General features: G+C 45.8%; 1 long non-coding RNA gene across 1 annotated transcript; it reads left to right on the forward strand.

Moving 5' to 3' along the window:
- Nucleotides 1-3,096: 3,096 nt before the first annotated feature.
- On the forward strand, nt 3,097-4,469 carry LOC122922693. The gene is made up of 4 exons (XR_006387182.1): nt 3,097-3,230; nt 3,583-4,047; nt 4,139-4,216; nt 4,328-4,469. It is a non-coding gene; the product is annotated as an uncharacterized LOC122922693 (long non-coding RNA).
- The last annotated feature ends 8,691 nt before the right edge of the window (nt 4,470-13,160 follow it).

Genomic DNA, 13,160 nt, shown 5'->3' on the forward strand with positions numbered 1-13,160 from the left:
CCCAAGGTGCATAAATCCCTGGAACAATCTCCGGGACGCACAATAGTTGCAGCTACGGACTCAGTCCTTTCTCCCCCTGCAATATTTCTTGACAAAGTGTTGACTCCTCTCACAAAAAAGGCCCCTTCATATCTTAGGGATACACAACATTTTTTAGAGACAATACGGGAGATTGAGCTGTCACAGGATTGTATCCTAGCTACTCTGGATGTATGTAGCTTATACACCAGTATAACTCATGAAAAGGGCCTGGAGGCCACCCAAGGACTATTAGGGGACAGCACATACACAGAGGTAGAAAAGGATTTTTTTCTGTCTTTACTTTCTATTGTCCTACGACGTAACAATTTTTTATTTCAAGACACATTTTTGCAGCAGCGGTGTGGGACCGCGATGGGGTCCAATGCCGCACCGCCATACGCAAACTGTTATATGGCACATTTTGAGAGAGCGTACATCTACATAAATGAGCTATATCAAAACCACAGTATATTTTGGAAACGTTTCATCGACGATATTTTTTGCGTATGGCGGTGAGACCCTCATGTCCTTTATGGACTACGTCAATAACATAAGACCGGAATTGAAATTCACCTTGCATCAAGATTCACAACGTGTCTCCTTCCTTGATACATGGGTGATCAGGGGAATCAATAACAGGATCACAACTGACTTATATGTCAAAGAAACTGACAGAAATAGCCTGTTATCATTCCACAGTAATCACCCTTCAGTAAAAAAATCACTGCCGTATTCGCAATTTAAAAGAGTGGCTAAAATTGTATCGGATTCAGACATGATCTTAGGATGCAAGAAATGACACAAAAATTTCTGGATAGAGGTTATCCCTCTCAATTGTTACGCGAACAGAGGAATAAGATAGAAAGTCCTATAGCATCACAAAAAAAGACAGAGAAAGGACAGAGAATACCACTAATTGTAAAATACCATCCCTGGATGGATCGTGTAAAGGCAGTTGTTAACAAACACTGGAATATTTTACAAAGATCTTACCCTACAATTCAAGAATTTAGGGAATTACCGATGATGTGTTACAAACGCAATAAAAATATCAGAGACATGAAAATCCGGGCAGATATAGGTAGTGACAGGACATCCCTGCGACAGCTCACTCTCTCTACAGTCAGGAAGGGAACCTTTCCCTGTCTGAACTGTGTCCAGCAATCCAGCAATAGAGGAGAACGAACAAGAAATGCTCTCTGTTCCAGTGGAAGAACCTGCTGAAGAGATAACAGCCCACGAAGGCCAGGATGGAGGAGAAGAAATAAGAGAACATGAAGAAGATATCATAGAATATAGTGACCCAGACTTCCAGTTACGATTGGAGACAGAAGAGGAGGATAGAGTAGACCATATAAGTACGATCAGCCTTGATAAAAAGACACAGAGGTTAGTGTATACACATAGGGGGTCATTTATTGAAACAATAAATAAATATATAAATGCCAATTTTTGTTGCATATATCACAGTTTTGGTCTCAGCAGTTGTTTGCGTCAAAATCTGTGACTCTTTTCCATCTTACGACACTTTTCTTGAGTGGCAAGCAAATGGGACACTGTCTGGGTGGGTAAGAGAGCAGCCCGTCTAGCCTTTCACACTCTGACTGGATGTGCTTTACTTTACAAATCTAGAGTACTACAGACAAAATGGTCGGTCGACGTGAGAAAAAGGATGAAGGCTGCAGGACTATACGGTCGCCATTCATTGGACCATCCCATGCTGAAGGGTTTTGCCACCTATTTAAAAGATTCTTTGGGAGTGACAAACTATACTCAGGAGGCGGAAAACGTGTTGAGATTCCTTTATTCCATGAACCCACGCAAGGTCAGCCTGGAATTTGTGAGGGACATAGAAAAAGTCAACGTTTTCTTCAACAAGCTACGTGACCAGAAGCTTGCCAACCAGACTATTTTCAACTACCTGAAGAACGTATGCATATTCATGAGATACAATATGAGAGCAACCAATCTCTCTGACAAAATGCCGTAGCTGTATAAGTCCTGTGAATTCTTCATGACCGTCGCCGAAGATATACAGAAGAGATTGTCCAAAGTAATTTCGAAAGAAGTTGTCAAAAAAAGGTGAGCTAGTATTCCTTAAAATAAATATATACCTTTTTCTGGTTTTCACTTCAAATGTACTTAACAACTATTAATACCTTCCTAACATTAAGGTTGTGAATTTGTAGACACACATAAACAATCTTTGTCTTATTTTAGGTACCTTACACTGAAGAATAATATGAAGACGCCTACTGAATGTAGGAAGCTCCTGGATGTAGCTAAACCTTGCTTCTTAGACGCAATCAAGGCTGCCCAAGAACGATTCATAAAAACGCCTTCAAAACTTGAAATCATTTATTATCTTGAGGCCCTGCTTGTCCTCAAACATCTACAGAGGCCAGGTGTAGTAGCAAATATGTCTGTAAGTAACGTTCTCCTCAGATAGATATTTTTGTATCACTTACCAAACTTAAGAAAACTGCAAAATTTCTCCCTCTTAACCCATAGGTTTCTGAGTGTTCGAAATCACAAGACCGCTACACAACAAGTTGCTTTGTTTGTGCTATCTGGGGAGGAAGAAATGGTAAGATTTCCTTTTCTCTCCTTCTTAGGGTACTTTCACACTAGCGTCCGTCGTCGGAGCTGCCTGCCGGATCCGCCGATCAGTGTGACAACTGACAGCATTTGTAGACGGACCCGGGTGCGGATCCGTCTACAAATGCATTGCAACAACGGATCTGTTTCTCCGCTTGTCATGCAGATGGACGGATCCATCCTTCAGTTGTTTTGAAATGCCGGATTCGGCACTAATGCAAGTCAATGCGGTATTATGTCCGGCCAAAACGCCTGACAATGACTGAACTGAAGGCATACTGATGCAAACTAAACGGATTTCTATCCATTCAAAATGCATTGGGATATGCCTGAGCAGTTCTTTTCCGGCATAGAGCCCTTTGGACGGAACTCTATGCCGGAAAAGAATAACGCTAGTGTGAAAGTACACTTACTTTTTTAAGTTAAAATGTGGCTTTTCTGTCGTCTCACTAATTTATTTTCCTTCCAGTGGTTTAAAGTATACTTTGCGAAAGTTAGGCCAACTCTGATTAATAGAGAGACACCGAGGGACATATTTTTCTTATCAACCCAAGGAAGGAAGATTCACGTGGAGATAACGTGTCCAATGATATTAATCGTTACCACAGAAAGTAAGTCTCACAATTGTCATATATAATTCTCAAAGGGATTATGCAACCCCTATAATGACACCTAACCCCCCCCCCCTCCCCCCATTGCCCTGGCCCCTCATATGGTTTATACTTATCCAGCTCTCCGGCACCCGCGCCGCTTCTGCTCCCCGCATGGCCGCCGATTGATCCGCGTGATATGGATATCCAGCAACGGTTGTGCGTGGATCAGAAGCAACGCACGGGAGCAGGGCAAGTAGAATCCATATGAGGAACCTAGTCGTTAGGGGGTCAATATAAAGGGTCGGATAACTCCTTCAAATTCAAACTTTAGTGCTGTACATTTATTATTTTTGTCCATTTTACTTTACAGGTATCTTGTTCCCGAAATTTCCAGCCAAGTTGTCAGGAGGGTCTGTGAGAGCTGGACTACCAAATATTTGTCCCTCAGTAATATAACAGCTGAGAGGAGCTACAGGGAAAAGACGCTGACAGACCTATGCCACGCCTGTGAACTGGTCACACAAGCCGGTACTGAGAGCAGTGATGAGTCCCGACCCAGTAATTTATTTCCTGAGGGGAAATAATACATACTTTGTAATATTGCACAATTGGCCAATTTTAATATTGCACACTTTCTATCTCTCTCCAAAAGAACTGGGCAAACATTGTCACAAGTAACTGAGGAGGTAGGGCAAAAAGAAATCCAGGGTGTCAAAAACTCTCAGGAGCAAGACAACTGTGGTGATAACAGCAGAAGTGGTGACCAATCAGATAGTTCCCACAATACTACCAGTGACTCCCTAAGTGACGCAGATGACAATTTCTGGACTACAAGGTGAAAATACCCTACACATAACTTAATTGTCCTTTGCTAACGAATGCATGTATTACCAGGTTGTATATTAATAGTCACTAATTTATTCCAGAGACAAAGTACCAGCGTCAAGAAATTTTACAACCAGGGCAATGAGGCAGAGGCAGATGGGAGAAGGGATCTCCTCCAAGTAATGGCTGACCACATTTATTAACAAAATCACAGATTGAATATGTTTTCATATCATGTTTTAACATTAATGTGTTATATCTTGTCTGTTGTTTGTTTGTTTTTCCCATAGAAAGTCCTGAAGAGCCACTAGCTGTATATTATTTATTTCTTAAATTAGTACCACTGAACCTATATGACGTTCCCCATCTTCTTCAAGCCAGACACCAAGCAGGGTACATATCTGCGCAGCTAAGGCTACTTTCACACTAGCGTTCGGGGCTCCACTTGTGAGTTCCGTTCAAAGGCTCTCACAAGCGGCCCCGAACGGATCCGTACTGCCCCAATGCATTCTGAATGGATAAGGATCCACTCAGAATGCATCAGTCTGGCAGCGTTTGGCCTCCGTTCCGCTCAGCAGGCGGACACCCGAACGCAGCTTGCAGCGTTTTGGTGTCCACCTGGCCGTGCGGAGGCGTGCGGATCCGTTCATAGTTACAATAGAAGTCAATGGGGACGGATCCGTCTGTCCTGGCTCCGCTTTGACACGGATCCGTTCGAAAACGTTCATGTTTCTGCGCATGCCCAGTAACTTCCTGTCCCTCCCCCTCATCGTCGGCCATTTTGGATCATCGACTTGGTGAGACTGGTAAGTGAAGTTTTGTCTGTTTGTCTATTTCTCTTTTTTTACTATCTATCTCTCTCTCTATTTCTAGGGTGGGGGGGCTGCTGGCACTTGGGAAGGGGTGTGTGTGTCTGGAACATTGGGAGCCGCTGGCACTGGTGGTGTGGGCTGCCTTTATGGGGGGCTTCTGGCACTGGGGGGGGGGGGGCGTGTGTGTGGCTGGAACTGTGGTTGCTGCTGGCACTGCGGGGGTGTTTGTGGCTGGAACAGTGCGGTTTGCTGGCATTGCAGGGGTGTTTCTGGCTGGTACTTTGCGGTTTGCTGGCACTGCGGGGGTGTTTGTGGCTGGAACAGTGCGGTTTGCTGGCACTGCAGGGGTGTTTGTGGCTGGAACTTTGCGGTTTGCTGGCACTGCGGGCGTGTTTGTGGCTGGAACTTTGCGGTTTGCTGGCACTGCGGGGGTGTTTGTGGCTGGAACAGTGCGGTTTGCTGGCATTGCAGGGGTGTTTGTGGCTGGAACTGTGCGGTTTGCTGGCACTGCGGGGGTGTTTGTGGCTGGAACAGTGCGGTTTGCTGGCATTGCAGGGGTGTTTGTGGCTGGAACTGTGCGGTTTGCTGGCACTGCGGGCGTGTTTGTGGCTGGAACTTTGCGGTTTGCTGGCACTGCGGGGGTGTTTGTGGCTGGAACAGTGCGGTTTGCTGGCATTGCAGGGGTGTTTGTGGCTGGAACTGTGCGGTGCTTCTGGCAGTGCGGGGGTGTTTGTGGCTGGAACTGTGCGGTGCTTATGGCACTGCGGGGGTGTTTGTGGCTGGAACTGTGGGGGCTGCTGGCATTGGGGGGGCTGAGGGCACTGTGGGAAAGTTGTTTGGAACTGGGGGCCTGATGTCATTGTGGGGGGCTGCTGGCACTATGCGGGGCTGCTGTCTCTGGGGGTATTATGGCTCCTGTCGGATTAATTTTTTTAATCATTTTATTATTAGGGTCGTTCCCAAAAAAAAAATATATATATATATATAAAGAGAAGAAAGAGACATCTGCGGTGGGGAAGCCCATATCTATATTTTAAAAAGTAAGTATTAAAAAAATAAAATAAAAAAATTGTTGATATATGACTAAATAGTGCTCTACAAGTTCCTTTAACGTTATCTGCATTTTGTCTGGTATTCTGTTGCGTACAGATGTCATCAAAGAAGACATCTATAGACTGGCGTAACCCACCCAGAAGGCGCCGCCGTATCCAGTGGCCGGTAAGTATAAAATCAACACTTGGAGTTTTTACTGTTTGATTCGTTGCATTATTCAGTATGTGCTCTTATTATAGATTTCGTCATCATCATCTACTGAGGGCTCTCCCGAAGTGGCTGCCGGGGCCAGCTCACCAGCGTCCAGGGGAGGTGGACCAAGCCCGGACCGGGGCTGTCAAGAAGTAAGTATATATATATATATATATATACAGTGGAGGAAATAATTATTTGACCCCTCACTGATTTTGTAAGTTTGTCCAATGACAAAGAAATGAAAAGTCTCAGAACAGTATCATTTCAATGGTAGGTTTATTGTAACAGTGGCAGATAGCACATCAAAAGGAAAATCGAAAAAATAACTTTAAATAAAAGATAGCAACTGATTTGCATTTCATTGAGTGAAATAAGTATTTTAACCCTCTAACAAAAAAAGACTTAATACTTGGTGGAAAAACCCTTGTTTGCAAGCACAGAGGTCAAACGTTTCTTGTAATTGATGACCAAGTTTGCGCACATTTTAGGAGGAATGTTGGTCCACTCCTCTTTGCAGATCATCTCTAAATCCCTAAGGTTTCGAGGCTGTCTCTGTGCAACTCTGAGCTTGAGCTCCCTCCATAGGTTTTCGATTGGATTAAGGTCCGGAGACTGACTAGGCCACTCCATGACCTTAATGTGCTTCTTCTTGAGCCACTCCTTTGTTGCCTTTGCTGTATGTTTTGGGTCATTGTCGTGCTGGAACACCCATCCACGACCCATTTTCAGTTTCCTGGCAGAGGGAAGGAGGTTGTCGCTCAGGATTTCACGATACATGGCTCCGTCCATTTTCCCGTTTATGCGAATAAGTTGTCCTGTGCCCTTAGCAGAAAAACACCCCCAAAGCAAAATGTTTCCACCCCCATGCTTGACGGTGGGGACGGTGTTTTGGGGGTCATAGGCAGCATTTTTCTTCCTCCAAACACAGCGAGTTGAGTTAATGCCAAAGAGCTCTATTTTGGTCTCATCAGACCACAGCACCTTCTCCCAGTCACTCTCTGAATCATTCAGGTGTTCATTGGCAAACTTCAGACGGGCCTGCACATGTGCCTTCCTGAGCAGGGGGACCTTGCGAGCCCTGCAGGATTTTAATCCATTGCGGTGTAATGTGTTTCCAATGGTTTTCTTGGTGACTGTGGTCCCTGCTAATTTGAGGTCATTAACTAACTCCTCCCGTGTAGTTCTAGGATGCTTTTTCACCTTTCTCAGAACCATTGACACCCCACGAGGTGAGATCTTGCGTGGAGCCCCAGAGCGAGGTCGATTGATGGTCATTTTGTGCTCCTTCCATTTTCGAACAATCGCACCAACAGTTGTCACCTTCTCTCCCAGCTTCTTGCTAATGGTTTTGTAGCCCATTCCAGCCTTGTGCAGGTCTACAATTTTGTCTCTGACATCCTTGGACAGCTCTTTGGTCTTTCCCATGTTGGAGAGTTTGGAGTCTGCTTGATTGATTGATTCTGTGGACAGGTGTCTTTTATACGTGACTAGTTAAGACAGGTGTCCTTAATGAGGGTGACTAATTGAGTAGAAGTGTCTAACCACTCTGTGGGAGCCAGAACTCTTAATGGTTGGTAGGGGTTCAAATACTTATTTCACTCAATGAAATGCAAATCAGTTGCTATCTTTTATTTAAAGTTATTTTTTCGATTTTCCTTTTGATGTGCTATCTGCCACTGTTACAATAAACCTACCATTGAAATCATACTGTTCTGAGACTTTTCATTTCTTTGTCATTGGACAAACTTACAAAATCAGTGAGGGGTCAAATAATTATTTCCTCCACTGTAGATGAGGCCATCCAACTGATCCTCCAAGTAGGTCGGGGGGCTTGGTTGGCCAAGGCAGACATCGCTGACGCCTTCAAGTTGCTGCCCATTCATCCACAGCTTTGGAGATTCTACGGCATCAAGTGGCAAGACCAGTATTTCTTTGCCAATCGCCTGACGTTCGGGTCCAAGAGCAGTCCCTGGCTGTTCGACCAGTTCGCTCAGGCGTTGCATTGGATACTGGTCAACCACTGCGACTGCCCTATGATCATCCATTACTTGGACGACTTTCTCATCATCGAAAGCCCAGACCGCCAGCCTTGCAAACTCCAGGCTCTGCTGCAGCTGTTCGGCCGACTTAATGTTCCAGTGGCAGCTTCAAAAACTGAAGGCCCCGCTACGGTTATCACCTTCCTGGGCATAATTCTTGACACGAGGAAGATGGAGGCCAGACTACCAGCCGACAAATTGGCAAAAATCAAGGAGGCCATCTCAACAGCGGCAGGCAGCAGGTCGTGCACCAAGGTCGAGTTGCAGTCCCTCCTAGGCATGCTCAACTTTGCCACCAAAGTCATGCCCCAGTGCAGGGCCTTCATGTCCAGGCTTCTCCAGTTACTCCCCTCAGCCCCAGAGCAAGACAGCCTCATCACTCTAGATGCCCAAGCCATGGCCGACCTGGCCATGTGGGAGAACTTCCTGGCCTCTTGGAACGGAGTCTCTTTGTTTGTTCCTCAGCTAGGGCCTGCTTCCACCTTGGCTTTCTTGGACGCCGCCGCCTCCGGGGGGTTCGCGGCGATCTGTGGGAACCAATGGTTCGCGGGTCCCTGGCCACCCGAGATATCAACAACCAGAGGCGCTCTTCAGTCATCCCCGTTGCTGGAATTCTACCCAGTCGTAGCAGCAGCCCAGGTGTGGGGCAGTCAGTGGGCCAATTCTTCCGTGGCGTTCGTCACAGACAATCAAACAGTGGTGGACATCATCACCAAGGGCAGGTCGCAGTCGCCCCAGATAATGTCATTCGTCCGCAGGCTGGTCTGGCTCTCACTGGTGTATAACTTCCACGTGGCTTGCAGGCATATTCAGGGGGTGCATAATGTGGCCGCAGACGCCTTGTCCCGTTTTAATTACCAAACTTTCTTTCAGGTCATGCCAGAGGCAGACCGTGTGGGGCTACCTCCTCCGACGTACCAATGTCTAGTGTTGGATTAAACCTTTTCATTGATTCAGCAAAATCCTTGATGCAGAAGTCTTTGTCGCACAACACTGCCAGGAATTACAGGACCGCCTGGAACACTTTCAACAGGTTCAGGGGCCTACACCCAAGACAAGACACTGACAAGACCACGTATCTCACAGCTTTCATAGCCTTCTGTCATATCGATCTCAAACTATCCTTCAATACCATAAAAATGTATTTGGCCGGAGTCCAACATTTCTCCATGTTGGAAGACCCCGAAAGCAGGTCGGTCTTCCTATCTCAAGCAGTCAGGGCAACCCTTAGGGGGGTTCAGAAAAGTAGTCACGCAGCCATCCCGAGTAGGCAGCCTGTGTCTGGGGAATTGTTTAGGAAACTATCAGCCTCCCTAGACGGTCTTCCTTTTGGGCTCCTCCACAGCACAGTCATCAAGGCCGCCATGTACCTTAGTTTCTACGGGTTCTTAAGACCCGGCGAATTCACCCGCACTTCAGCCAGGTCCAAGGGTCCCTCCAGGGGTCAGCTAGTCTGGCACCACGACCACTTCTCCCTGCACCTCTTCACCTCCAAAACCTCACAGGTAGGCCCACCAGTGGAGGTGAATTTTCTTCCCCTCTGACAACACTTGGTGTCCGGTCCAGGTACTCAAGAGTCTCCTGTCGGCTCTGGGGGACTCCGCCCTCGATCAACCATTGCTCCCGTTTCAGGCCTCAGCCCTCACAACCTCGCAATTTATCTCGCACATCCGCACCCTGGCAATAGGCCTGAGTTTCGACCCCAAGACCATCTCAGGGCACTCTTTCCGCATTGGAGCAGCATCCGCAGCTTCAAAACACAACGTCCCCGGTCACATCATCCGAAAAATGGGTCGCTGGCGCTCCTCATGCTTCACGCGCTACATACCTAACCCCCAGGCCGAGATATCCCAGGCTTTCCACAGTTTGGTTTTGTAACTCGGTACGCTGCCAATAAAAGTTTCTCTCTCCCTATTTGTGTGTCTTTTTGCCCCCTTTTAGGCGTACCCGCGGCATGGCTAAGGGCACGTCTCCAGCCATATCAGGTAGGTAAGGTGGTTTTCCTCCGTCAGGTTCGGCACGTTCGGGCACGGGCTCTCTGCCGTAGCCATGACCACAACTGTAAAAGATCTTGCACACTTGCTCCTGGTTGAGAACAATGCACTGGCATCAAATATACCAGATGTGTGCATAGCCTTTCTGCTGTTTCTATCACTTCCTGTGACAGTGGCCTCTGCGGAGCGGTCCTTCTCAAAATTAAAACTAATCAAGAGCTATTTGAGAAGTACTATGTCAGACCAAAGGCTTTCTGGGCTTGCAATCCTCAGCATTAAAAATGTAAGAGCTAAAGCCTTGCATCTAGACAGCATCGTGGACACTTTTGCAGAAGTAAAAGCACGTAAACGTGTTTTCTAATGTAGTCTTCTGAGTGAGTATACTGGTTCAAATGGTTTCAAAACTTCTGTTTTTTCTTTCCTCCGTTGAAGAAAGTCAGTTCATGCTAGTTACACCACCTGTTGTGGTAAAAAAGAAGCAGGATTCCAGCCAAATGTTTCATCCTAGCCAAATTTTATAATTCAAATATTTTCAATTTAAAAACAAATCTGTCAGTTGTCTCCTCTTCAGATCTCCCCCTGCACAGCAGAATAACAAAAAAAAGGAAGCCTAGTAGAAGGATTAGTAGTTTGAAGAAATTTGATAAGAAACAGTAAAAGTATTTCAAAGGGAGGGAAGTGAATGTAATTGCTCTGGAATATGCAGTCGGAGTGCTCCTAAAGCTGCTCAGGTGACAGAGCAACCATAGGTAATGGGGTCACTTATCTGCCTTTGAAATGTAGCAGGGGAGTGTGAATCACAAGACAAATCAGATATTTCACAGGTAGAAGTCTGTTTGGCTGTAGTTCTGCTTCAACCGTTCAAAGGGAACCGGAAGTGAGGGACATGGAAGCTGCCCTTAAACCAGCAGACTACCTCGAATACTTTGACATAGACCCTGAACAAGCATGCAGATCAGGTGCTCTGACTGAAGTCTGACTGGATTATCTGCATGCTTGTTTCAGCCAGGTGTGTGATGCAGACACTACTGGTGCCAGTAAGACCAGGAAGACGGCCAGGCAACTGGTTTTGTTTAATAAGACACTTTAGGTGCCCTTTCAGTTCAACGTTGACCGTTAAAGATAATTCTTCTTGCCTCACTGTTTACAGCTGCGTTGCACTCATTTTCACAATTTGTAAAGCTTTTTACAACTACATATTATAATTGAATAATCCACCAGCTCTTACAGGCTTACACATTCTCTGTCTTAGTTAACGTGCAGTGTCCAGCTCTTGGCTGGGGGACAGGAGACCCCAAAGAGTTTAGACATTCTCTTTATATGGCAGCTGTACACAGAGATGGCAAATTAAGTGAACATGTGTACAAGGAATGTAGTAATATTTTTATTTTTATTTTTATTCTTTTTTTTGTAAATGTAGGTTACATATTCAACATGTTCGTTTGTTTGGTGTTCAACGTTTTGAGTGTTTTGTTGTTTATCGGGTTTAAAAAAGAATTTCACGGAGGAAGATATAATAACACGTACAGTTTGAAGTAAGTATGAAAGAACAGATGGTAGTATTGTGTGTTTAGATCCAATCTTAAAGCTTTCCCCTTTCCCTTCTCCTTTACAGGTAACATTTAATGATGACACATCAAGAAGATGAAAAAGACTACGAAGAGGACACTTCACAACTAGTGAACATACAGGTCTTACAAGTACGTCTAATATCCCCCAGGCCCCCACCACACACACACTTTATGTTTAAATACAATTACTAATTATTATTTTTTTCCAGTTCTTCATGTTTCAGATTGGCCACTTTATCAGTTACTGAATGGTTTTCAATTTTGAATTAAAAGGTTCATATACTTATTTGTTTTTTCCTCTGACTTTTCTGTGCTCATGGCGGTGGGAGATCTAGGATGGGTGTTTGCCTGGGAGCTCTGGAAGGGGTGGTGGGAGGCCCGATAGATATGTGAGGGGGGGGGGCCATAAATTTATTTTTGCTATGGGGCCCATGCATTTCTAGCTACGCCCCTGGTGGCAGCACTGGAATTTGAGTAAAGACGCTGTGGCTGACTGGTAACAGCTCTGTGTTGGGAGCGAGCACTTTGGCTTTGAATCCTCAGAGGGGCCAGGACATTTTTATTTCTTCCACATTTAACCATTACTGGACGCCTATAACGTTTATCAGAGTCAGAATTATGTGTTCAGGAAAGTGATGAAAAACTTGCTGTGGAAAGACACATGTCCAGTGTGCAAAAGTATGTAAAAGTACATAGAGGCTGCAGGTGGGATAACTGCACGATGGGCGCTAGGTGTAGTAGTGCTGTTCACTTCTACACCTATCATCCGCCATGTAGTTAGCTCAAATGCAGTCCCTATCCAAAAGTACATAGGGACTGCAGGTGGGATAACTGCATGGTGTACGCTAGGTGCAGTAGTGCTGTTTACTACTACACCTATCATCCTCCATGTAGTTAGCTCAAATGCAGTCCCTATGCACTTTTGCATTGGAAGCGGTTCTGCCAGAGTGCTAGAGGGTACTGGCGAATATAGATATAGCAGAGCTGTATATGCATCTATACAGATAGATGGTCTAAGGCTACTTTCACACTTGCGCCAGAGTGATCCGGCAAGCAGTTCCGTCGCAGGAACTGCCTGCCGGATCCGGCAAAACTTGACTATGCCAACTGATGGCATTTGTAAGACTGATCGGGATCCTGTGTCATCTGGCAAAACGGATCTGGCATTTTTTTTTTCGGTCTGCGCTTGCGCAGATGGGAAGGACAGATCCGGCATTCCGGTATTTTGAATGCCGTGCCCGGCACTAATACATTCAGGCAAGTGTTCATTTTTTTTGTCCGGAGATAAAACCGTAGCATGCTGCGGTATTATCTCCAGTCCTGAACAGTCATAAAGACTGAACTGAAGACGTCCTGATGCCTCCTGAACGGAATCAGACACTGCAGGCTGCCTGTGATGTCATAAGGAGGTGTGGCCAGGCTTTGCTCTAGCTGCCTAAGCCCGCCCAGCCTTATCTGC

The sequence above is a fragment of the Bufo gargarizans genome, unplaced genomic scaffold, assembly GCF_014858855.1.
Source record: "Bufo gargarizans isolate SCDJY-AF-19 unplaced genomic scaffold, ASM1485885v1 fragScaff_scaffold_625_pilon, whole genome shotgun sequence".
Lineage (NCBI taxonomy): Eukaryota > Metazoa > Chordata > Amphibia > Anura > Bufonidae > Bufo > Bufo gargarizans.